The sequence below is a fragment of the Diabrotica virgifera genome, chromosome 10 (genome assembly GCF_917563875.1).
Source record: "Diabrotica virgifera virgifera chromosome 10, PGI_DIABVI_V3a".
In the NCBI taxonomy this organism is placed as follows: Eukaryota; Metazoa; Arthropoda; class Insecta; order Coleoptera; family Chrysomelidae; genus Diabrotica; species Diabrotica virgifera.
The window spans coordinates 6,581,320-6,607,687 of NC_065452.1; the positions used below are offsets into that span (position 1 = coordinate 6,581,320).

At 32.6% G+C, this 26,368-nt stretch overlaps 1 protein-coding gene across 3 annotated transcripts in view; it reads left to right on the forward strand.

Annotated features, from left to right (window-relative positions):
* Positions 1 to 26,368, forward strand: part of LOC114330054 (plasma membrane calcium-transporting ATPase 2) — a 631,040-nt gene that overhangs the window by 125,721 nt on the left and 478,951 nt on the right. Inside the window, exon 1 of one of the 3 annotated variants that reach the window (XM_028279355.2) lies at positions 1,283 to 1,453. The exons of the other annotated variants lie outside the window; for them this stretch is intronic. The gene's annotated coding sequence lies outside the window, so the exon portion shown is untranslated. Of the gene's footprint in view, positions 1 to 1,282; positions 1,454 to 26,368 lie in introns of those variants that run through there. 3 annotated transcript variants of the gene reach the window in all.

Genomic DNA, 26,368 nt, shown 5'->3' on the forward strand with positions numbered 1-26,368 from the left:
GTGGCACACCGTGTTGTCAACACGCGCTAGCATCTGTAAATGTACTGTTTTTCCAAACCCTAACTGATTTCAACACTCTGGTGTCTACACACGCTAGCATCTGTAAATATGCTTACGGCAGCTGGCTTGAACATTGAATTTAATCGAAAAGCAGAACAAATTCAATCGAAACAGAAGACAGGGTTCGAATCTCTGAAAAGACCATTTTTATTTAATGTAGTTGAGACAAACATCTGAATAGAGGATAATTACCATTTCCGTAAAAATGCATTTTTAAGGGATTATTTCATGTCGAATTCTGAAGGGGGCTTTTTTGTCGGGACTATTTTGTAGGGGGCTATTTTGTGGGCGAGCGATTATTCCGCGGCTATTTTTGTCTGCAGGCTATTTTGTCGGAGCTATTTTGTGTGCGGGATATTATGTCGGGGCTATTTTGTCGGAGCTTTTTCGACGGGGCTATTTTGACGGGGTACCGTATGAAATATATGCCAAAATATCGTAATTTAAAAATAAAAATCGACCTGTATCGGGATTTTTCCTTAAACTGGCCGGTTTACGAAATATCGAATATATTCCAGACATTTGCACCACAGTGTATATATGTATATATATATATATATATATAAATAATAGATATATGTATACAATGATGAGCGTGCTAATAACCGACAGAATAGCGAAAAAGATGGAAAACATATTAAATTGTGAGATAAAAAGAAATAAAACTAGTAGAGTTGTTAAATTTAGCGATAGTAACATATAAATTGACATTATATTGATTGTTTCCCACCTTTAGACGTACCAGAGGAGTATATCAACTAAAACTCATTGTGACAGTGGCATTTCTCAAATTCGTTCGATACATGTAAAGGTGGGAAACAATTAATATGATGTCAATCTATAAGTTACTATCGCTAAATTTAACACCTCCACTAGGTTCATCTCCTTTTATCTCACAAATTAATATGTTTTCCATCTTGCGTTATTTTGCCGGTTATTAGTGCGCTCATCACTGTGTATATTATATACTGTGTGTGTCTGCATGTGTATGTAAATGAGTATATATTGAAAAATTGTGCTAAGAATAGTCAGGACTTGCTAAAAGCATGTAGGAAGTGCCTAGCTGTCTGTAAATAACTAGTAAAATTTTTATTGTTCTTATTTTAGTAATTATTCAAGGTTAAAGAACACATCCGCTGGACTATGCTGTGGTTCGGAACGTTTTTTTTTTCCGATTCCTATTCGAGTCCCAGATATATACAAAATTAAACGAAGCTCGATCACGTTGCCAGTGCTCGTCGTCCAGTTGGTGTATGGGTTACGTCACTCTATCTCTATCTTGCTTTTATTATGTGTGATATGTGATGGTGATGTGTGATGTGTGACAAGTGGAATGCCCACAGATCGACAATTTACCGGCGGAATTGCTTGTTTGTGACATTGACATCAAAAGGTAGGTTCCATTTCTTATGCCCAACACATATAGTTCTTGCAAGCGTTCATAAGATTCCATCTTGATATTTAGATGCACTCTACGGTAATTTTAAGTCAGTATTCAATAGTTTTGAGCTCTATATTTTCAAAAAGCTATCTATTCCTGAGATAAGAAACCTGAATAAGGAATATGCGAGTCTAATTATTAATGACAATACGAATACAGTTGTCCTAGTCCTAGTTTTCCTTAAATAATTGTTTTAAATAATTGAGTGGTTCAAACAATTCTTACGAATCCATATTTTGACCTTTGCGCTGTCCGTTTCAATTCATGGTTAGACTTGTTTGATCCATGATCCATGGTAGCAACTGACTAACAATTCCAGTAAGGCCTAATTTAGAACTAGAGTTAAATATTTATAGCAAATATAACTGTGTTGGAACTGTTATACAATATTGATATTGTTGTTATTAATGAACTGTTTCTCTAGCATCTCTTGACATCTCAGTTCTTTCAAGGTCCCATCATAAAAATAAGTAGTTATAATAATAAGCAATCTGTTTATTTATTGGCCGAAAGTTATACCTCATTTAAATCATAGGACAACATGGCTTGAAAATTTCAAAATAAAATCTACCGCAATCTTATTGGACACTAAATTTAATTTTTTAAATGGAAATTATGAAACAGTTGCAAGTGTGAGTCCATAAATGCAATGGCTAGGTAGTAAAGAAATGGGTCAATATTGGCAGATGGCTTTATCGTTACGAATGAAGAGTATGTTATTTACATAGAAAGTATTGGAGAATCAAAAAATTGAATTGAATCAAGAAACGAAAAATTTTCTTTTTAAAAATTGATTTTTATAGAAAACGGTGTGTCCTACCGACTTAAAGCAAGAGTATCTTTTAGTACTAGAATACCCCACAATTTAATAATCCAGAGTTAAAAATGCTTAAAAGTTAAAGACAAAAAAGTTATGCGATAAAATAACCATAGCCCTACCCAAAACATACGCCCATGTCCGGTACTAAAAATTCGCAATAGATGGAATCGATTTATCTCTGGAAGATAAATATGCGTACCAGTTTTCGCTTTTCTAGCTAGAACGGTTCTGGAGGCAATTAAGAAAAACTAATTACAAGACTACATCTTAAAAGAGCTCTAGCTCCCTTAGGAAGCATTTTCGGACTAGGTGAATTGTGTTAAATTGTCTTAAAATTATCTGAGGAATCTCCTGTCTTCGTTTGTCGGTAGAGTTTCTGGACACCCTGTATATCTCCATTAGCAGCTGGTTGTTGTTCGGTGCAATTCCCCGTTATTCTCCTTTATACAAACAAAAACTTTTTTCCAGATTTTCTCCAAATTTTTAGCTTTTTTCTTCTTTCTGACTCATTGTTATGAATTATTGTTGAATTATGAAATTATAGATGTATAGTCGGTAGGTCTGAGAATCGGTCATAATCTATTTCCCATGCCCCCGAAAGATAAGGGGGTTCCCCCTAACATTTTGTAATGTTAGGTGGAGATATATTGTACATAATGTACTCTACGAGACTACGAGTACATACAAATTAAAAAAATAATGATAAAAATCCATCAACATGTTCCGGAGATATTAATCGCAGCATATGTTTGAAGAATAAATTTCATTTTGAGTTCATGGATTTTATAATTCCCCTAAACCTGCCCCGAGTCGATTTCGTTAGGACATACATTATAATATAAATGTATACGTACAATATTTATTTCGCCGAAGCGATGATGGTCGCGATGACGGTCGCCAAATCAATCCTTTTTTCTCCATCCAAAAATAGGTTTTATATTTATTTTAAATATAAATTCTTCTACACAATTTATACACACATACATTATAATATATGTATACATACGTACAATATTTATTTTGTCGAAGCGATGACGGTCGCTGACGGTCGCCAAATCAATCATTTTTCCCCATCCACAAATAGGTTTTACATTTATTTTAAATTTAAACACTTCTACACAATTTACATATATACATATATATTTATAATATATGTATACGTACAATATTTATTTCGCCGAAGCGATGACGGTCGCAATGACGGTCGCGAATTCAATGCTTTTACCCCATCCAAAAAGTGCACAACGTCCCTAAAGAAGTTTTCACTTCAAAAAGCTTTATTCAGCTGGATCAAACACCGCTTCAAAGAAAAGCTTTAGAGTCTGTGAAAACAGAGTTGCTGAATCGTCAACAAGCTGGTGAGCAGAAACTAACAATTAAATATTTAATATTTTAAAAATATTCCCAAGATCGTTCAAAAAAACCACCAAAGCTCACTGACTTAGACAAGCTCTCAATTTACTATCAAAACGTCAGAGGACTTCGGACCAAATTAACTGAACTTAGTCTAAATGTATCAACTTGCTTTTATGATGTCATCATTCTCACAGAAACTTGGCTAACGGCTGATATCAACAATGCTGAACTAGGTTTATCAAATTGTAATGTCTAAAGGCGAGATCGTTCACTGGAATCTAGTAGTTTTAGTAGAGGAGGTGGCGTGCTAATAGCAGTTAACAAGAAGTTGTCAACAAGTCTGATCCAATCTAATTCCGCAGTTGAACAAGTTTTTGTTCAGTTAAATAAAAACATCATTTTAGGGGCTGTATATATTCCACCCAGGTCTGAAATTAACAAATATGAAATTCATTCTGAACAACTACTAACCACAAGTGAATAATTTCCTAATTCTACATTATATCTATTTGGTGATTATAATATTCCATCTGCTATATGGGAAATAGAATATTTCTGTTCATTAGCAACCTGTCAACCGACCTCCCCATTGGTGGAGGCTGAAGCTATTGAAGTCGTCTCAAATATATGTGCCATTCATAATCTTTTCCAATATAATACTGTGCTCAACAACAGAGGGGTTCTTCTTGATCTTATTCTATCTCCACAAGAACTAATAATACACAAAGCACACAATTTTCTGATCCAGCAAGATGTTCACTATCCTCCGCTAGTAACCACTTTACAACCTGCAGTTGAAAAAAGCACATCAGTTATGGAATACTACTACGACTTTCGTAGTGCAAATTTCACAGCCATTGGCCAAAGTTTTGAATCTATTGACTGGGACAATCTCTTACATAATAAACAACTCAATGAAATGATTTCTATATTGTATGACTCTCTGTACTATATTATTACCTGTATGTTCCACTAAAAAAAGTATTTTTTTAGTGGAACATACATACATAGAACATATATTCTTCTAAAAATTTCCTTGCTGGTTTACACCTAATCTTAAAGAATTAATACATAACAAAGAAATTGCTCATAAAATGTTTAAAGCTACCAGATCATCAGAAAGCTATGTAGAATTTAGTCGACTTAGAGCCCAATCATCATCATCATCATCATCATCATCATTTGGCTCTACAACTCTATGTGAGTCTTGGCCGCGTTTACTATTTCCCTCCATTGTTGTCGGTCCTGAGCAGCTATTTCCCATTGCTGTACTCCCATTTTGCGTAGATCGCTGGCTACTGCGTCCTTCCATCTCTTTCTTGGCGACCAACTGACCTTTTTCCAACGGGCAAGAATTTAGTCGACTTAGAGCCCAATGTAAACTTTTAACAAGAGATTGCTATACCAATTTTATTATATTAATGAAACTAAAAACTCCATTAAACTTAACGTTAAGTCATTTTGGAAATTCGTTAATAGAAAAAAGAAAACAACATAATACCTGACACAATGAAACTAAACGATTCTATTGCCTCTCATGGAAACGATATATCCAATTTATTTGCCAATCATTTTTCATCTGTGTATACCAGAGGTTCCCAAACTACTTTTTCTCGTAGACCACTTTAAAAAATTTACTGGTTTCGGTGGACCCCAGCAGAAGTGGTATTTCGTAGCTGTGCACGTCAGTGGCGGGTCTAGAAAATTGTCTGGGGGTGGGGGGAACTTAAGTGGAAAAAAATAAGACATTAATGAAGGTCGAATTGTCTGTTTCTTCTTTTTTTTTTCTCAAAATATTATTCCAAGCGATTTTACAGTGACTTGGGATTTATTTAAACTTTGCATTTTTTATCGTATCAATGGAAAAAATAATGTTTTAATAGAATGGACTCAAAAACGTGATTATTAGGCATTATAACAAGTTTCTTTATTCAAAACATGTTTTTGATCAAATTTTAGGGTAGAAAACCTGTAGAATACTGTTTTTTACATTTACCTCCATTCCCAAAATACGTGTTCTTCTATTTGGCTGAAAATTTGCCCAAAGATAGTCAAAACACAGGACTTCAGGTTGTTAAAAGAATTTGTATAGTTTTACAATATAATAAAAGTTACATGCACTAATATCAGAGTCAAAATTATATAGTCCAGTCGGGTTAGCATTTTTTCTAAGAGCTTAAGAGGGTCAATAGTAGTGTAATTTTAAAATCACGAATGAATTCTGGCGTTTTGCGTAAGCCGCCATCTTGATTTTAAAGGAGAACGGTTTTTGCTCAATATCTCCGCCATTTTTAACTTACCGACAAAAAGTGTAAGAACTGAAATTGTTAAAAATATGATTTCTTATAAGTAATTTCTTTTAGTATAAATTTTTTTGTGTAGTCGATATTTTCCGAGTTATAGGGGGAAATAGTGGCAATTAGAGCATAATTATTGAATTATCTCGTTTATTATTAGTTTTATAACAAAAATGTACCTATACAAAAATGAACAGAATTAAATTTTATACAATTTTAATCTCTTTTATTTTTTTGCTAAAATCAATATTTCAGGTAGTACGTATGCGGTAAAGGCGCGAGCGTAAGACCTGATTGGTTTGACAGCAGTGGTTTTTGTTCAATATCTTCGGCATTTTCAACTTTTCGACAAAAATTTTAGGAACTGAAATTGTTCCAAATAAATCGTATTTATAATAATTGTTATAATTTTTTTTAATAATTTTTTTCGTACGGTCGATATTTTTTGAGTTAATTGTACCTAAAGTAGACGCCTATATTTTTGACTCTGATATTATTCCACGCGTTTTTTATATTGTAAAACTATAAAAAAAAAATTAACCACTTAAAGTCCTATGTTTTGGCTATCTGTGGGCAAATTTTCAGTCAAATCGAAGGACACGTTTTTGGGGAATAGAGCAAAATATAAAAAATTGTATTTTAACGTTTTCTACACAAAAATAAAATTTTTGATCAAAATAACTTATTATAATGCGTTATAATGACATTTTGTGTCCCTACTATTAAGTCATTATTTTTGCATTGATATGGTATTTCCATTTGGTATTTGAATAAATACCAAATCACTATAAAATTTTCGTGGACTCCCACTTACAACTTGTGAACCCCCATTTTTCTTTCACGCCAACGTAGACCCCCGTTGAGTCCCTCGTGGACCCCTGGGGGTCCACCTGGACCACTTTGGGAATCACTGGTGTATACTAACCAAAGACTAAATTATTACCATAACCAAATCCACTTCAACGTTAGTGTGTCTTCCTACTACATTCAAATATCAAAAATATATGATAGATTGTCACAACTGAATATTAATAAGGGACCTGGACCCGATGGAAGTCCTCCTATTCTTCTAAAAGAATGCAGCTTTATACTGTCCAGACCACTTTATCATATATTCAATGCCTCTCTCGATTCTGGTGAATTCCCCGACTTCTGGAAACAATTTTATGTAACTCCTATTTATAAATCAGGTGTTAAATCTGATATTAAGAACTATTGCCCCATATCTATTCTAAGCACTATCCCTAAAATATTTGAAAGCATTATAACTGAATTTCTTACTTACGACTGTTCTAGTGTTATTACTAACTCACAGTTTGGGTTTTCTTCCGGTAACTCTGCTGAGCTAAGTCTACTTAATTATACTGACTACCTACCTGAAGCCCTGGAGGAGGGCTTGCAGGTTGATTCAGTGTACACTGACTTCTCTAAAGCGTGATAAGATAAACCATGACCTTCTATTACATAAATTACGTTCTTATGGTATTGATGGTGATTCCACTTCCCAAAAAAGCCAACGCTAGAAAATGTGAAGAACATAGATTAATTAGTTTGATGAGCCATGTACTTAAAGTACTCCTTACTATCATTCACTCGCGCATATACACCAAATTAGAAGAACAGCTGAGTGAAGTTCAATTTGGATTCAGATCAGGACTCGGAACGAGGGAAGCACTTTTCAGCTTGCAAGTTCTAATACAGAGAGCCAGGGATGTCAATTGCGATGTGTATGCATGTTTCATAGATTTCGAGAAGGCATTTTGATAAAGTCCCACATGGAAAACTAATCGATATCCTAAAAACATCAGGACTCGATGGTAAGGATATAAGACTCGTTTCAAACTTATATCTCCAACAAAAAGCAACAGTTCGATTCGAAAATGAACTGTCCGAAATCTTCACGGTTGAAAAAGGAGTCAGACAGGGTTGCATACTGTCACCAACATTATTTAACATATACTCTGAAAACATCTTTAGAGAGGTCTTGGACGAATCAGAAGATGGTATTGCAGTAAATGGACAACTTATAAATAATATTAGATATGCAGACGATACAGTATTGCTGGCGGATAGTGCGCAGGGGCTCCAAAGGATCATGGATAATGTTGTAGAAGCATGTAACAAATACGGCCTAAAACTAAACTGTAAGAAGACAAAAATAATGATCATTAGTAAAAACACCAACATAAACGCCCAAATTACAGTAAACAATACACCTCTAGAGAGAGTACAGAAAATATGCTACCTGGGCTGCAACATTAAGGATACTTGGGATCATAGCTACGAAATAAAAACTCGTATTGAAAAAGCCAGAAGCTCTTTTAACAGTTTTAAGAAAATTCTCTGCAACTTGTCTTTAAGTATCAATATACGCATAAGAATTCTTAGATGTTACGTCTTTAGTGTCCTATACGGAGTTGAAAGCTGGAGCCTGACAGAAGATGCCATAAAACGGTTAGAGGCGTTTGAAATGTGGTGCTACCGACGTATGTTGAGAGTCTCATATATACACCACACAACTAATATAACTATTCTCCAGAGTCTAGGAAAAGACAAAGAAATAATTAACACCGTAAAGAACAGAAAATTGGCTTACTTCGGCCACATTATGCGTAATGAAAAATACCGACTGCTGCAGTTGATTCTACAAGGCAAGATTGAGGGCAGGAGAGGCCCTGGACGTAGACGTATATCCTGGCTGGCCAATCTTAGGAAGTGGACTGGTCTAACGTCAACTGATCTATTTCGAGCTGCCGTAAATAGAATAAGATGGGTCAATGTGGTCGCCAACATCTCCAGAAGATAGGCACTTTTAGAAGAAGAGGTATTGATGGTCTGGAATTTAGGTGGTTATGTAGTTATTTAGAAAACAGAAGTCAGATGGTTAGAGTAAATCACTGTTATTCCAAAATTTTTCCTGTAACTTCAGGTGTTCCCCAAGGTTCACACCTGGGACCGCTACTATTTAATCTATTCATTAATGATATTACCACTTGTTTTTCCCATACAAAAGCTCTCGTTTTCGCTGATGACCTTAAGTGCTTTACAATAATAAGATCTCATGATGATACTCTTGGACTATAATCAGATATTAATAAATTATCCCCGTGGTGCTCTCTTAATGGCATGGAATTAAATGTTGGTAAGTGTTATATTATGCATTTCTGCAGGAATCACCATTTGCTAACACATGACTATACTATTAACGATCAAGCATTGCAATCATGCAAACAAATCATAGACTTAGGCATAATATTATACTCTTCACTCAGCTTTAAACACCACATTAGTACCGTTGCCCAAAAGTCTATGAAAATGCTTGGTTTCATTGAAAGAACATCTCGTGATTTCACAGATATAAATTCAATGAAAATTTTATATTGCTCACTTGTTAGATCTCATCTTGATTTTTGTTCCTCTGTGTGGTCTCCATATTATCTAGTTCATAAAAATAAACTTGATAGAGGTCAGCATACCTTTCTCACATACGTAGCTTTTAAACAACATATATATCGTATCTACACGGATATTGAATTATTATTGAATATTACTTCATTAGAAACCCGTAGAAAAAGAAAAGATCTGACAATCTTATTCAACAATATTAATGGTAATAGTAGCTGTACCGATCTTCTGTCAAAAATTAGTCTTTTTGTACCTACTCGGTCAACAAGACAAACCCAAACTTTTCACATAAGCTTCCATAGATTTAACTATACTTTTTACAACAATTTTTTACCACGAACACTTAGACTTGCGAATTCTCTAAATGACTTAAATATATTCTGCAATTCCTTCGATAGATTTAAAAACCATTTGCTGAACAGACAATGTTAATGATATAATTTCTATCAGCAATTTTTAAGCTTAAACTTTGTTTGTTTTTTATATCGTAATGTTCTTCTTTTCGTAGATAAAAGGCATTATATTTAATTTCGATTCAAAGATCATTACCATCTTTCTATGGACCATTTCGAACTATTTTGTTCTCGTCAGGAAAGCATATTGAGTAAATGAGCATCATTGCATATGCTTTCCTGACGAGAACAAAAGAGTTCGAAATGGTCCATAGAAAGATGGTAATTATCTCTGAATCGAAATTAAATATAATGCCTTTTATCTACCCACGGTTTTACTCACGTATCGAGTACTAGGAAGCAGATTTGTTGATCTTTACCTCGGTGAATTGATATGTTGTGGAGTGCAACTATGTAGACTCCCCATGTCTCTACATTCATCACCCTTTTCCTTGCAATTTTTAGAAGGATGGGGAATAGATATAAGGGAGAATCTGCTTCCGAACCAAGAGATCCAAAGATTTTATTATTTTTAAACATTTATTTGTTTAGAGATGGAGTCTTTTGGGTTTCGACAGTTTGTTCTTCTTTTCCTTTAACTTATTAGCTTTGTTATCCAATAGATATTGTAATATTTGTTCTTTGTGTTGACACTGTTTATATTTTTGCTTTTGTCTTTGTAATATTTTTTTTGTAATAATATTTTTTGAATTGGGCTTGCCCGTAAATAAATAAATGAAAAAAACATTAATTCCATCAAAATGATTTACATTTCCCTAGTTAGATATGTTCTTGAGTATTGCTGAGTTGTTTGGTCACCCACTTATGAAGTCTATTGCAATGATCTAATGTCTCTAATTGATTTTAATGTTCCCTCTAGAGTTACTAGATCATCTCAAAATTTTGCAATTAAATTTCATCGCTGCAACTTTGGTAGGCATTCTCCACTGAGTAGAATCATTCGTAATGGAAATAAAATAGACTTCGATTTATTGCCGTGCGATTCGGAAAATATTTGTAGACAGTGTTTAAAAAAAAAAATTGTAATTTAGGTGATTTATATTTGTTATGTGCTTCATCTTATTTTAGTATTTGTTTTTTCGATATGACTGCATCGCCAATTTTTATCATATTTTTACTAGATATATTTTTATGCTTAATGTAGCACTAGATAAAAATGATATATGTGTATATATGTATTTTATATATGTATTTAATTGGGTGGGTATCCTGTTAATAACTAAATAAATAAATACATATTGAAACCTCTACTATTACGTTTTTCAATCCGATCTAAATTTCGCGATATATTCAACCTTTCCGTTTCTTTTGGCTCACCCGGTATATCATGTTTCAAAAGGTAATGTACAAAATACCAAAGTATTAATGAATTATTTCCATTCACTCTCTCCCTCGTTAAAATCTATTAATAAACCAAAAATGTGTTATTATTGATCACCATGTTATCGCTATTATTATTAAAATTACGTATAAAAATAAAAATAATTTACCAGAATTACGTAACTCAATGTATTTTAGAATTTATATAATTTTGTTTTGATATCCTCACATAATTATAATTCATCTTTTTTTTCTTTGCAAGTTTTCATATTAAATTGAATAAAAAACATTAATTTCAAGTAAATTTTCATCTAGCGTAATGGATGATTCATGACCAACTATTATCATTCTAATGACGTCAAACTCAGGGGCGGATTCGGAATGTTAGAATAGAATAAAAATGCTTTATTGTCATTGAAAATATTACAATTTTATGACAAAGCTCACAGTCGGAGAAAAAATAACAATAACAATTGCAATTTACTAAAATTTCATAAATCGTCAACATTACAAAATAAAAGATAATGAAAAAATTAAACAAAAACAATCTACTGCAAAATTTGAATAAATTTGCAAATTGCATAATCAACTTCAGGAACTAATAAGTTTATGCTGCTGCATATGGCACTCCAATATAGATAAAAATACTAGTTGTACATAAAGGCACTGTAATTTCTTAGTTATTTATTAACTACTGTTCTCTTCTATTTACTGAATACTAAAATATGGTCTTTCAGATATATAGGCTTTTTTCATTTTACGGAACTTGGGGAAACATGTTGCAGATTTAAGTTATAAAGGGAGGTGGTTGCAGTGGCGTGCGGTGACATTTTCGGAAGAGGAAGCGATTCAATAAGGGTTTAACAAATATTTTCTTACGAGGGTCGAGATCAAAACATATACCTACTTAATAGATGTATACCTAATGTATTACCTGTTAACTTATATCGACTAAAAACAAGAACTACAAAAAATTAGGTATAGTGTTTAACCCAGTCTGAGAGACATGCACACGCCTTGAGAATGAGATTCGGGTGATACAAATTCATTGAGGCAAGGAGGATTTACTCTTATAAGCGGGCGTCACTCCATCCCGCCCCAATGCTTCATACTATCCACTTCCCCTCCGATAGCACTCTGATGCGCTATATGGGCTCTCTATCAGCAAAGTGCTTATTATGTGAGAGTCCTGGATACAAGGACTCACAAACGAAATCCTACCCCGATCAATGCAGGTTAGTGACTCTAGTGACTTAGTATATCATATATCTAGTGACTTATCATCGATCTGTACTGCTTGCTCAGGGTCAAGTCCCTGCTCCAGGCTTGGTTTCTTTAAACTTAAAAAGAAGAGTTCTATTCAAAATTGTTTTTATATTCCGATTTCGAATCACCTTCCATAACACACAACTTTCAACAATATGACACTTATTTACTTATACTTGAGTCCTATTCTCTTATCAACCAATGCAAATTTTTTGTCGATAACATCGTCGTAAAATTTTGGATTTTCTGATAATTGTTTAATAAATGCACTCTTTTTCAATGGATAATAGGGCTAACTTGGAAAGTCTGTCTTCACTTGTAAAATTTACTGTAAAACTTTTGATGCGTTTTAATACTGAAAAACTTCGTTCAACTGATGCACTTGTAGCTGAGATATTTAGTACCTACTACTGAATTCACACAACTTGCCCACTTCACACAGAGACTGATTTAAACCAGTAGTATTCAAAAAATTCAACCGATTCCTAAGTATTTCTTTATCACTAATTTCAGGTGTTTTATAAATGACATTTAACTGAGAATGCAAAGCTAGATTATCAAAAAAAAATCATAATTTAATCATACTGAATTAAATAGATACATACCTCTGTGGGAGATTTTAATGAATTATAATTAGACATATTAAAATTACATAATTCTACATATTTTTATTTCTTTAAAATTTTCAAAGTGATAATTCATTTGTTGTAGAATATTATCAAAAATTTCGATGTATAATCGTCGATAGGTCTCTCTTTCGCCGACAATATCAATCATCATTATTTTTCTTTTAGGTTCGAAGCCCATATTTTCAGCTTTATCCCAAATATTTTTAAACAGCTCATTTTTTTAATCATCATAAGTCATTAAATTGTCTTATACAATATGCAATGTCACCTGACTTCGTCTGTAAAATGTCGTAGGTACTATAAAATATCAGTAAAAGGAAAAATCTCAAAATGTCAAATAAAATATTAGTAAAAATATTAAGCAAAAAATTGAAATCGAGCCATTTGTACCTAAATACCTACCCCTTATAGCAGCAGTAACAGACTCCGCATCTCGTTTTCGAATCGGAAGCGGTCGGACGAGCGCTTCCAGGCGTATCAAAATTCGCGTGAAAGGAACATGACTAGCGAGTGAGGTTATTAAACCCTGACCAATTTTTGAACGGGACAAATGCATGACAAGCAGCGATTTTGAGATGCGCTTCCGTCAGGACCGGACTGAATCGTTGAATTGTGTGCTTATTTGAGACCGTTCGTATGCGATCAAATTTTAATAATGTTTCAATGCCTATTAGTTACATAATAGATTACTTAGATTAGGGAAACATTGTTGATAATTAAATACTAGTTAATAATATATGCATGTTCTTATATGGAAGTATAGGAAAGCACTGCTTCCCCCGCTTCCATGGACCACACGCCTCTGGGTGGTTGTATAATATTTTTTTGGGGAATATAATATAGATTTCTTTACTAACTCACTCGACGAGATCGGTAAACAGACATCAAATATTGAATTTCTGGTGGAGTAGTCATAATTAGGTCTTGCTGGAAAGGCATGTTACATTTACAAATTAAGCAAACAGTTTCTATATAAAGAAGGAAGTGTTAAAATCCCGTGATCTTCGAAGTAGGTTCTGCAATGTGTTGTTCTTTTGAGGCCAATCAGACCCTTCAGGTCCTACACTGTTGTTGAAAAACAATGTATCAAGATGATCTGTATATACATACCTATTATTAATCAACATATGATTTTTGTTGTTTATGTTCATTTACTCTTAATATTGGCTATGAACACATGTGCTTGGTTGTACAGTAATTTCCAACCACGTCTAAAATGTAACTAATTTCGCAAAAATATAATTATTGAACTCACTACGTAGGTATAGACAATAGATTTAGTTTAGAATTACTAGACAATTACTAACAAGTATTAACGAGTTGATTGCCAAACGACATAACTAACACACTTGTTTGGAGGCCAAAGGATATAAGCGTACTGATATCCAATGGCTGACAAATGATAAACAAACTATTTTCAGGATGTAATTGAAATATCCATATATGTCACTACTGGTTTTAAATTCACTTATATCCTTTGTCCACAACATTAAAATGGGTATTGACTATCTATTACTGTACTTATCTCCAATTTGACCAAAATTGCACTTATACCCCTTGGCTTCTAGACTCCTAATTTAAGGTTGCTGTCTAAAAAAATACCAAGAAATTTTACAGAATCAACGGTATTGATCTGACTGTTATTAAGAAGCAAGGGTTGAAGAGCTCCTTTATATAATAATGCTACTGTTATTGCGTTGAAATAGAGTAAATTAGACTCGGACCAGATTTTCATTGTAAGTAGATCAGAAGTTATAGTTGCACGAAGAGTTGCTCCAAGTGATACTGGAATCAGTAGCAAAAAGAAAAATTTTTCCATCAATTTTTAAATTAGTGATGCCATTAATAAAGATGAGAAAAAGTAGAGAACCCAATACTAAACCTTGTGGTACCCCACATAAAATGTTTTTGAGACTAGATTCTGTCTCAAACCAGATGTTTCCTATTATCCAAGTAAGATTGGAACCAATTCAAAAAAATACTTAGCTCGAATTCCATATAAATTTAGTTTTCTATCAAAATGTCGTTACTTACAAAATCAAAAGCTTTGCAATAGTCACAAAAACAGTGGAAGTGTAAAGATTATTGTTCAATGCTTGGTAAACGTCATGTAGTATAGAAAAAGTGGCATCAGTGGTACATTTATTTTTTAAAAAGCCGAGCTATTTTGTGATAAAATGTTGTTTTCAACGAGAAAGGATATAAGTCTGGCTTTTATGAGTCTCTCAATAATTTTGGAGAGTACCAATAGTAAGGCCATAGATCCATAATTGCAGGCGTTAGATTTTTCACCACCCTTATGAAGAGGAATAATAATGGCTGTCCTTAGGCGCCTTTCTCAAAAGAATCATTAATTAGTGAGATGAGGACTTCCAACACATTTTCTGGGAGATTTGAGAAAATTTTTATGGATAGTCCACTAGTACCTACTACATGAGTATTTGCTTTTGATACTACTGATTGTTTGGATCAGTTCAGATTTATCAAATAGTCTTATTAAGAATAATGAATTCGAGACCTTTCTTGAATTATGCAGATAGGAAATGGGATCTTGTTGTGGTAATATAGTTGAAGTTACGTAAATTTTTAGTCACATTAACGAAGTGTTTTGTGCTATATGAGTTTTATTTTGAAGATCGATTATTATGGACCAAGTTTCTTTTGCAACACTTTTAGAGCTGCCCCGACGATTTCGATAGTAAGCTTTTATAGCTGATTTGATAAGTTTTGGATAGTACTGTACTTGGTGATATATTCAGTGACAGAGACGATGCATGGTATAGTAAAACCGATTTATCTACAACCGCGAGAAGAAGAGACGACAGACGTTCATTTATGCGGTGCAAGTGACCTTGAGGATTACAGTCAAATCTGTTATACTGTACTAAATGTTGAAGTGGAAAGAATAGATACAGTAAATACACGTATATTACGTTTAAGCAGAATTGGGTAACTAAATACACTTTAAAAATGATTACACTTAAAAAGGAACTGATTGCACTTAAAAAGTTCTCATGGTAAAAAGATTAATTATGTTTATTTAATTACAATTACATAATAATGGAATTAATTATTACTTTTATCATAAAGTAATGCATTATGAGAACATTAAGAAATAGTAACGTTTGAAGTTTAAAGGTCGTAAATAAAATGAATGGTTCGTGACAATAAGGTTCCTTGGGACCGATCCTGCGTCGATAACTATAATGTTGTATTCAATATGGGCTCCGAATATTTTTAATATTAACAAAGTTTAATATAAGTTATAAATTGTGAATCTCAGTGATATATTGAAATAAACTGCGAGTGTACAAACTCTTTACATAATATCCAGTAAAATTAGCATTAAAGTCAGCAAATTGCAATTATTTGTTATTGTTGTCAATACACAAATCCAGTTTTACCAGCAAAATAACCGCTTTTAGTAAAGACCGATATACCTGTTTTAGCAGGTGTACAGAGTCGGACTTACTTTTCACTTAACGTTTATCGAAATAAATTCAAACATGGAATTCCACAACAGTTCTACAATACAAGACCATCAAAGTCAAATAAACGCATCACAGTCATACTCTTTGGCAGCGTCGAGAGTGCAATTTCCTTTAAAGTCCCAAGCAATTATCTTTAGTGCCTTAGAAAACACCAAACTTCAAGACTACCTTCTCCCACTTGGAAATATAATTCAACCGAAAAATAAAATCTTCTCTTCTAGATTATCTAATAATCGCATATGTATGTATTTATCCGATAAACAAATAGTGGATGATTTTATGAATAATCATGGTAAAATAGAAATACAAGGTGAAATTGTCAGAGCAAGAAAGTTAGTTACACCAGCGGAACGACTTGTGCTCTCCGGCGTATGTCCTTCAATACCGCACGACTTGCTAATCAATGAGTTACAAAAAATCGGCATAGTTCCTGTCTCCCCCATGACATTCCTCAAAATTAGTGCTTCTATGCCTGAGTTCAATCACATCCTTAGTTTTCGAAGACAAATCTATATCAGTCCTCACAGTCTAACACTACCAGAGTCATTTACTCTTGTTTTTGACAACACGATATATAGAATATTCATCTCTCAAGACAGTTTAGTTTGCTTTAGATGCAAGAAGCCAGGTCACGTTGCATCACAGTGCTCCGAACCACTAGCTCAACTAAACCCCAACCAAAACAATGAAGCATCGGTATCCAGCGCAACAAATATATCTTTGCAAGCACCCAGTGATACAAACCATTCTCAGTGTGAACAAATATCTATTTCCAATGTCCCGGAGATACCGAACAAAGAAGATGCATCAAATAAGGACAGTCACATAATTAATCAACCAAAACGTAACTTTGATGAAATTATTTCACCTGAAGCAGATCCATCTTCAAAAAATGTAACATTTTTCCACCACCTAAAGTCCAAGCAAAATCTAAAAAAGCTAAAATTAGTTCAGCAAGCACTTCTGAATGCTCATTTTCTCTCTTACTTGACCCTGCTAAAAACTTCATAGAAAACCACCCTCTACCTTTCCCTCTAAACTTTGATCAACTTAACATGCTCCTAATGAATATCACGGGATCAACAAATCGTATAACTACAATTCAAGAATATAACACAGACCTATCAGCTTTGTCCCATATGCTCAGTCTAGTTTACCCCCATTTAAAGGAAAGATCCATAAAACGAAAATTCACGTCCATAAAGAAAAAAATTAATAGTTATCTTGGCAGTAAGGCGTCAGACTGGGAAAGTGACACATCTCAATTAAGCCAACATTAAGATTCAAGTTTCTACTTCAAAAGAATATTGATGGAATTTTTCATCACCTTGTTATGCTCCTACATCTTTCTCTGAATTTCAGCATCTATACTGCAGAGCTCTTTGGTTTGTTTAAAGCCATCAAACTATGTATATATTAAAAACCTCCCTTGTTGCCCAGTCCTTTCCGACTCTCTTAGCACAGTCAAAGCTATGCAAAATATATACCATAAACACCCCATTGAGAAAAGAACCAAGACCGAACTAATGGAAGCTCAAGAAAGTTTCAGAAAAATCCACTTCCTGTGGATACCATCCCACATAGGCATTGAAGGAAATATGAACAAGCAGATACTAGTGCGCGTATGATGCATCAGAAAGAGAGTGTCGGAGTGTCGCTAGCGATCTAAAAGTTCATTCCAAAAACAAAGTGTTAGTGCGTGGAATCCAATTATTGCTCCAAAGGTTTAATTGTATACAAATTGTAATTCATTTTTACCAATTTTTGATTTAATATTGTTACAAATGTTACAGAAATGTCGCTAATAACCTTCGGGTGGATGCGACTTTGTCTTTTTAAATAAAAAAAATAAGGTTCCTTAGTCACCTTTTTTAAATATAGAAATTTTTTGGGATAAAATAGTACTTTTTATTACCATTTTTAGTGATATTGGCAACAAAATTGACTTTTCCAGTATGAAGAAATTACTTCAAATGACTTACATGACTAGACACAAGTTCATGTAAGCCAGTCTATGGCCCCTATGGCCACCTCTTTAAATCTCTCTGTTTAAGCAAGTCAAGAAAAATAGCTGAAAAATATCTTATACAGGTTTTTTAAGGTTCTAAAAGGTAATTAGGGATAGTTGATGATAAATCCTTAAAGACGTACAGCTGATTTGTGCTTTGTTTTTTAAACAATCATAAATACAGTAAAACCTCTCAATAACGGTCACTAAAAATGGCAGAACTATTGGCCGATATAAAAAGGTGGCCGCTAGTACCAGGTTTTGTAGTCCACAAATTTTGGTTTGGGGAACTTTGAAACTGGCCGGCTAGTTCAAGTGGCCGGTTTTGACAGGTGGCCGTTAACACAGGTTTTACTGAAGTTAAAAAATAATTTTTTGTCTATAAAACATTTCTTTCTACAATTGAGAGAAAAATGGTATAAATGAAAGTACATCTTCAAAAGTTAAATCGTGCTTTCTAAATTAAAATACGTAACCAATTGATGAAGATCAATGAAAAAACCTCTATTTTTTCAGCGATTTATAAATGTTAATAACTTTGTTTTTTTACATAATGACATGTAATATAATTACTTCAAATTATGACAATTAATGAGATATTGAAATGGCCGAAATCTCAGCTAGTGACCAAATAATTTGTACTTAAGTTATTCAGTTTGTTGATCCCGAAGGCATATTTATAAATACTCCAGGGAAATAAGGTTGTTGTCGGGACACTTGAGCAGCCAGGTTGCAAATGGGTTTTTTGGGTACTATATACCTAATACATTATACATACAAAAATGCCCGTCACAGTTCGGACGAGAATTTTAGTTATTAACAAATAAGGGCCAAAATGGCAGTTTTTTCGTTTAAATCGCTACAGGTAAAAATAGGATAATTAAATATCTTATTTATAGTATTCTTATTTTAGTAGATGAGCCAATGTTTAAAGCGGCAGTTTTTTAATTTTGGTCCGATCATTTGTTGCTTCGAAAATTGCAAAATAAAACTAAAATTTCGAAAATAAAAAATTTGCTATAACTTTCGCGAAAGTGACCTTACGACTTTTATATTTCACAAAAAGTTGAGTCAAAGAGTCCGTATACTGCACAAAAAATTTTAAGACGATTCGTCAATTAGTTTAAATTTTATTCAATTTGTTTATCCCAAAGAGCTTTTTTTGTAATGTTATTGTTCAGAAAATAATAATTATATAGAAATTCTGTGAAAACCACATGAAAGAACAATAGTCTTGTTTTCAAATTATTGAAGAAAATCATTAAAAAGTAATTTTTGTCACTACGAAAACATTTTACTAAAGTAGAGTCATTTTTGGCTTGAAAACAATTTGAATAGCTTTGTTAATATTGATTGTAGAATAAATTTACCTTGGAATTTCAAAAGCTGGTATTTTTACATAAATTTTCAAAAAAAAACTTTTCGCCTATGTTAATTACGGTCAAAGTTAGCCACTTTTATTATTTAATTCACAGTTACTTCAATATACATAAAATTCTCCTGTAACAGTGTTAGTTACCATACTACTTCGAAAAGGCTTGGCCGATTTTTATGAAATTTTACAAGTATATCCTATGGGACTGAGAATAGGTTTTAATCTATTTTTCATACCCATAAGTTATAAGGGGGGTTGCCCCCTGACATTTTTTTAATTTTTTTGGACAAAATTGTCTATCTTAATTTTATATGATGTAGGATTAAAAGATACATACAACCCTTAATTTACACTTTTCCATCACCAACCCCTATTTGTTAATACCCATCTATATATTTACATCTATAAAATTCTCCTGTCACAGTGTTAGTTGTCATACTCCTCCGAGACCGCTTGACCGATTTTTATGAAATTATATATGTATATTCGGTAGGTCTTAGAATCGGTCGTAATCTATTTTTCATATCCCTGAGTGATAAGGGGAACTCCCCCTAACATTTTGAAATGTTAGGTGGGGATTTACGTACATAACGTACTCTACAAGACTATGAGTAAATACAATTTGAAAAAATTATAATCAAAATCCATCAACACGCTCTGGATATATTAATCGCAGCATATTTATTATGCTTGAAGAATCAGTTTCATTTTAGACCAGGGCGCATCTGTAAAAATATTAGTACATTTGGACGTTGAGAGGTGACTCAAATTTTTTTGCAGAAATTGCTTCAAAATAACTCAAATAATAATATTTGAGTTATCCTCCCTCTCAAAAAGGTCCGGAACATTGTTTAAATAATTAAAATGTCAAAAAATGAAGGAAAATTCGATTTTTTTTTCGTTTTTTGATTATAACTTTAAGAGTATTCATTTTCGAGAAAAGTTGTATTGACATAAAACTTGTATAATTAAATTTCCTACAATATAGAGTTGGTTGAAAATTTAAAAAATAGTCACCCTTGTTGCAAAATAGCAATAATTTGGAAAAAACTATACAAAAACAAGTATTCGCATTTTACGTTTTTCAACCATTTATACTAAACTTAGGACCTTCAAATTTCACCCAGAAAAACTATATGATACAGTTAAATAAAATTGTAAATTTAATTAAGATCGGTTCAATAGATTTTGCAAAATAAATTTTGCAATCCAGCTTTCGCAAAAAAAATTCATTTTTTGAAACTGTTACAGGACTGAAAATAAAGCAGATAGCAAGTTGAAATTTTTTTTGCTTATAGAGGTGTACTGTACCTTTCATTTGCAATTCGCAAAACTAAAATCAATTAACCACCACGGCGTCAGGAATTTTTTTAAATAAACATTAATTATTGGTTTTGCGCGCAGGACACCGGATAGTTTGCTCTGATTGGGCATTCCAATGACCTTTGATAATTATTGATACATTTTAATTTTTATTATATTTCGATATAAATAAATAAATTTGTTTATTGCAAAATAAAAACACATACTCTATCCTTTGAAATAACACTTTTTTTAGCAAAAACTTTCTTTGTTCATATATTTTAACTTGAGAATAAAAGTTTATTATTTTTAAACATATACAATTGTTTAAACAATATTTCACAAACAATAATAAAATTAGTTTGATTTTTGTGGAATTAAAATATTAAAATAAAACAAAATATAGAGTAAGAAAATAATATATTAGATGAAGATTGGAAGAAATTTTGGTGGAAATCAACTTCATGTGAATCGAACACCGCTGTCCTGCGCGTAGCACCAATAATTAATGTTTATTTAAAAAAATTCCTGACGCCGTAGTAGTTAGTCGATTTTTATTTTGCAAATTGCAAATGAAAGGTACAGTACACTTCTATAAGCAAAAAAAATTTTAACTTGCTATCTGCTTTATTTTCAGTCCTGTAACATTTTGAAAAAATGAATTGTTTTTGCGAAAGCTGGATTGCAAAATTTATTTTGCAAAATCTATTTAATCGATCTTAATAAAATTTACAGTATTGTTTTATTGTATCATAAAGTTTTTCTGGGTGAAATATGAAGGTCATAAATGTAGCATAAATGGTTGAAAAACGTAAAATGCGAATACTTGATTTTGTATGGTTTTTTTCGCAATTATTGCTATTTTGCAACAAGGGTGACTATTTTTTCAACTTTTAACTAATTCTATATTGTAGTAAATTTAATTACGCAACTTTTATGTCAGTACACCTTTTCTGGGAAATCAATACTTTTAAAGTTATAATCAAGAAACCAAGAAAAAAATCGAATTTTTCCTTCATTTTTTGACATTTTAATTATTTAAACAATGTTCCGGACCTTTTTGAGAGGGAGGATAACTCAAATATTATTATTTGAGTTATTTTCAAGCAATTTCTGCAAAAAAATTTGAGTCACCTCTCAACGTCCATCTCAAAACAGATGGGCCCTGGACTATTTCTTGAGTGCACGGATTTTAATATTAATTTCCACCGACCACAAATCGATTTCGTTAGAATGTTATTTTTAAAGCTTTATTAACAACTCTGTTGAAGTTTAAAGTTTACTCAAACTTTTACACATAAACTATATACCTTCAACTTCGAAATGGCGCTAGTTGGGTTGCTTAATTGTTATAAACAAAGTAGCTGTCAATTAAATAAAAAAAGTGGCTAACTTCGACTGTAATTAACGTAGGCAAAAAGTGTTTTTTTTTGAAAATTCGTATAAAAATACTAGCTTTTTAAATCCCAAAGTAGTTTTAATCTGCAGTCAATATTAACAAAGTTATTCAAATTGTTTTTGACCTAAAAATGACCCTACTTTAGTAAAATGTTTTCGGAATGATAAAAATAACTTTTTAATGATTTTTTTAAAATAATTTGAAAACATGACTTTTCTTCTTTCATGTGGTTTTCACAGAATTGCTATTACATTACTATTTTCTGAACAACAATATTGCGGAAAAAAGCTCATTGGGATAAACAAATTGAATAAAATTTAAACTAATTGACGAATCGTCTTAAAATTTTTTGTGCATTATATGGACTGTTTGTCTCAACTTTTTGTGCAATATGAAAGTCTTAAGGTCATTTTCACAAAAGTTATAGCAATTTTTTTATTTTCGAAATTTTAGTCTTATTTTGCAATTTCTGAAGCAAAAAATGATCGAACCGTGCTCTTCGGTTTACCATCAAAGAGTTGTGGCTCCCCAACAAAGATGGAACCGACGTAGCCCGATATTGGGCCGAAATTTTATAAATGACATGTCCGGACACGATAAAGTAAAGTATCACCTAGTTTGGTCGAACAAGTTTTTGTTGCTTTAAATTTACACTTTATCTTAATTTATTTTCTTACAAAGAGAATTTCAGGTTTAGTGTTAATACTGAGTTAGAAAAGTACCATGTATATTTAAAACTTTATATAAGATCCGTGTAAATTTTTTTCTGACAACCTGCATTGGTTACAGTTTTTATTAAACACCCATTAAGATATCCCCGTGGACAGCAAATGGACGACACACAATTCGGCTTCAGAAACGGAGTGGGAACTGGTGAGGCTCTGTTCAACTCAATGAACTTTCATAGAGAGCCCGTGACATGAATAAGGAAATATGCGCCTGCTTTATAGACTATCGGAAAACTTTTGATTGCGTTCAACACAAGAAGCCAGCAGAAATACTCACAACAACTGAGCACAAATACATGAGCACCATGTGTATTAAGCGCCATCACAGAACTGAGCAACATTTTCGAGGAGAAAAGCTGTACGACACTTCTCTATAATCAGTATTGGGCAAACATTTTCGCAGAGGGTCTTAAAGGTAATAGCTCATGAATCATAATCAACGGAAGAACAGTTAATCAAATATGATATGCCGATGATAGAGTCATGCTTGCCAGCAGCCTGCCGAAATACAGAAACTTATAGACGACGTTGTAGATTGTAGCGAGCGTTGAAAGAGGCATGGAAGAAGGAAGAGGAGGTTTATATCCAAGGATGGATGTTTAGGGCTGATTAGATAGATAGAGAGAGCGAGCGTTATGGCCTATATATAGGGTTACCATAAGTTATTAAGGCCAAATCCGGACAGGGCTAGTCCAGGGGGTTGTAGAAAATGTAAAATGTGAATTTGACTGTGTTACTGTTGGAATCTAATATTCAACTATAATTATTATTTTTGTTAGCGTTAAAATAAATACATGCAGTCTTCAAGGGGCGCGCCGAATTCTCCGAAAGCATAAAAGTTAATTCGATACACCTCTTGCGTAAAATTGCGTAAAAGTGTCATGTTACATATGAATGTGAGAACTTTGTTAGTTCTGTGTTTGGTATTTAGTCTGTTCGAATATTTTGTAGATAAATCTCTTTAATTTTTTTGTATGTATTATTGTAATAATTCGGTTCGGTTAAAATAAAAATAGTTTATATCATCTTTTATTTGTACCTTTTATTATCTTATATTTCTAATAGTTGTTACCTCTACATTGTACATATAGCTGTTTCGCTACTAAGAAACTTGTATTCTTCTTTAAGTTTGTCAGTAAAAACACATTTACTCTTTGGTATTTTACAAAATTTATAGGTACATTAAACTAAACTATTTAAAAAACTAAACGTAAATAGCCTCTATCAATATCTCACAGCTCACAGACACGGTCAATTACACAGTAATCATTACAGTAACTCAACTAGCTGTCAACAGATTATTGTCTGCTCGTGCCCGTGCGCTGTTGACAAGCAGTGCGACCAACTTAACTAGGTGCTGCGTAGAATGAAATTTCCCAGCTTTGAGCCAAGTATTTTCCATTTTCTAGCAAAGAAAAAAATCCGGACATTTCTCATATCCGGACGCCAATCCGGACATATCTTTCAAATCCGGACTGTCCGGACGAAATCCGGACGTATGGTAACCCTACCTATATACGAACATCACCAAAATGAAACTTACGATTTATGGAATATGTGATAAGGAAATTAAAGGAAGAGTATGAGCTATGGGGACTCAAGATAAATATATTATGTATAAGACCGAATACTTACACACACCCAAACTTATATGGAATCACCCTGTATTTCAAAGCAATATTTATTTATTTCGAAAAAACTTGTTATTGTTGCGAATAATAAATGTTTTTATTGAAAATAAACAAGTCGATAAGACAATCAGATAGTACAGCTCGCTACGGTATTAGTTATTTATGTACCAAGTCAGTAAAGAGTCTTTATTGACTTGGTGCATACAAAATTTTATCGCCAATCATAAAAAATATTAACGCTTAACACTTACTTAATTATATCCTTCTAATGAAAAAAGAGTGTGTGCACTTAATCCTTATAATAGTCTGAGTATGTCAATAACCATTAATATTAAACAAAAAAGTTTTCCTTACGGGGGATTCGAACCAAGTACTGACACGTCCGTAGCTTGATACACATACCGCTAGCCTACGCAACCACTTGCTAGGCACGGCCTATATTAGGTATAAAAAGAACAAATAGGCAAGTAAAAAATGTAAAAAAAAATAATTGACATCAAATGAAAAGACATTATACATAAATCATGGTAGATTCAAGGATATGAAAAAGAACTTTACATACAATATAATATGTAATAGTAATTTTATTTTTGTTGAATTACCTTCATCATTAAAAATAATCGTTATCAGGTGCATTTAATAAGAAATTTAGCACTTCTTCTTGCGGCAGGGTTTTTGATTTTTTGGGAATATAATTCCTTCCTTTTTGTTTCAAAAAAGCTGTAAGTTTTTTATAATTGCTTATATCTATGTCTTTATTTGTGGTCAAAGTTGCCTTTAACATTAAATAATAGGACCACATAGCCGATGGAGAATATTCTTTAGGCAATTCAGAGAAATATGCTAGTAAAACACTTTCACTATAATTTGTAATACAATTTTTTTCACGCCATGCTTCAATAATGTCATATTGCCTATTGTATTTTTCGATGGATTTTGCTGGGAGAAGCTCTGAAATTGCCTCTAACGATTTCTTGCGTATTTCAGGTGGCGTTCATGTAATTTCTTCCATTTCCAAAGCAGCACTACTGTACTATAATTTGATATTCGTTTCAACACTTTTATTATAATAAATACAATTTTCAATTTAAATTTTTTAAATATGACAGTGATGACAGGTGACTTCTGCATGTCGCTTCCTATTTTTAATCGATAGATAGTTATCAATATTGAATAATTACTAAATCGGTAAAATTTTGATTAATTATATATGAATATAATTGCAAAATACTACAGAATTTCACTTTTTGGCATAAATTTAATTAATAATAACGTAAATTGTGTACAATATTTTCAATAATTAAAGTAAATAAATTTTAAGTTCACTCAAATAAATAATCGATTACTGCCATCGACCACTTACATTCAATCTCGGTTAATTTGATTAATTGCGGCAGGTAAAGTAAAATTCTTCTTTCAGTACAATA